At 59.7% G+C, this 1235-nt stretch overlaps 1 pseudogene; it reads right to left on the reverse strand.

The window, feature by feature from the left end:
- The window catches only part of LOC124232123 (odorant-binding protein 2a-like), a 2700-nt pseudogene extending 2019 nt beyond the window's left edge, over positions 1-681 (reverse strand).
- Positions 682-1235: the final 554 nt, after the last annotated feature.

Genomic DNA, 1235 nt, shown 5'->3' on the forward strand with positions numbered 1-1235 from the left:
GGGAAGGGAGTGGTTAGCTGCTCCTGGGAGGGGACAGGGCAGGGACTTCCAGGCAGCAGGCGGCCTCAGGAGAAGGGGAGGCCTGGGCTCTGGCAGGGAATGTCGCACAGCCTGGTCTGGGACTCACGGGCGCTGTATTTGCCAGACTCCTCAGTTTGGGGCATCACAACTCTCTTCTTGTGGCATTGGCCCCCCTTCTTGGAAAACGGGAGGCAGAGGGAGAGGCTGTCAGAAAACACACTTGAGCCAACCTGAGCTCACTTGGCACATGGGTCCCTGCCCTGGTGTCCCCACAAATTCATTGTCACCCCCCACAGTCTGGACTCTTTCCCTTCAAGGTCAGGGGGACATTCATTTTACCCACATCCCAAACTGGGATGGGAAGAGGCACGAAGAGGGGCTGCTCTGGGCCACCTCGCAGCCTGGGGAGAGAGAGGAGGAGGGGAGAGCAGGACCCTTGGGAGGCAACACTCACATGAAGGTGACCGTAGCCTCCAAGTCTCCACCATCCAGGGCAGTGACTGTCAAGGGGGACACCTTCTTGTGCCTCTTCTCCTTAGGCATGTCCTTGTCAGCCACCACGGCCTTCACATACCACGTCCCTATGATCTCAGCAGGGTGGGGGTTGTGAGTCCAGCACGGACATGGCCCAGAATCTCCTCCTTCCCCCACTACCCCCATCCCCGGTGCATGGGCTGCAGCCATCACCAGACATCCCCAGCACCCCGGCTGCTGTCCTCCAAAGGCTGGCTGGGCCCCACACATCCACACCCTGGGTTCTGTTAGAACAAGCCCAGCATTCAGGGTTCCCAACCCTAAACAGAGGCAGGGGGTCTCCCACCCCATGAGTCTCTTCTCTGCTGGGACCGGGCCCTGGCCCTGGATGAGTCTCTACTCCACAGGGTCCTCAGTGCCTCTGGGTTCCCAAAGTGTCAGACCAACAGTCCCTATGCTGAACCCGCTCCCCTGCTTCAGCCTCTGGGCCCAACGAGGAGCCCTGTCTGAAAACACAAGAACAGAGCCTCCTGCTCCTCTGACCACACTATGCAGGGAGCACAGGGTCAGAACTATGACCTTGAATGACACTTCCTAAAACAATGCCACCGGTCACTGCTGGCCAACAGGTAGTCACCGCCTTTCCCCCATACCTCTCTCCCTGCCCCTCCCTGGGCTCACATTCTCTTTCTCCAAGGGGAAGAGCAGAGGGTCCTGGGCCTGCAGGGCTGTGATCAGGC

This window comes from Equus quagga, unplaced genomic scaffold, assembly GCF_021613505.1.
Source record: "Equus quagga isolate Etosha38 unplaced genomic scaffold, UCLA_HA_Equagga_1.0 HiC_scaffold_2578_RagTag, whole genome shotgun sequence".
In the NCBI taxonomy this organism is placed as follows: domain Eukaryota; kingdom Metazoa; phylum Chordata; class Mammalia; order Perissodactyla; family Equidae; genus Equus; species Equus quagga.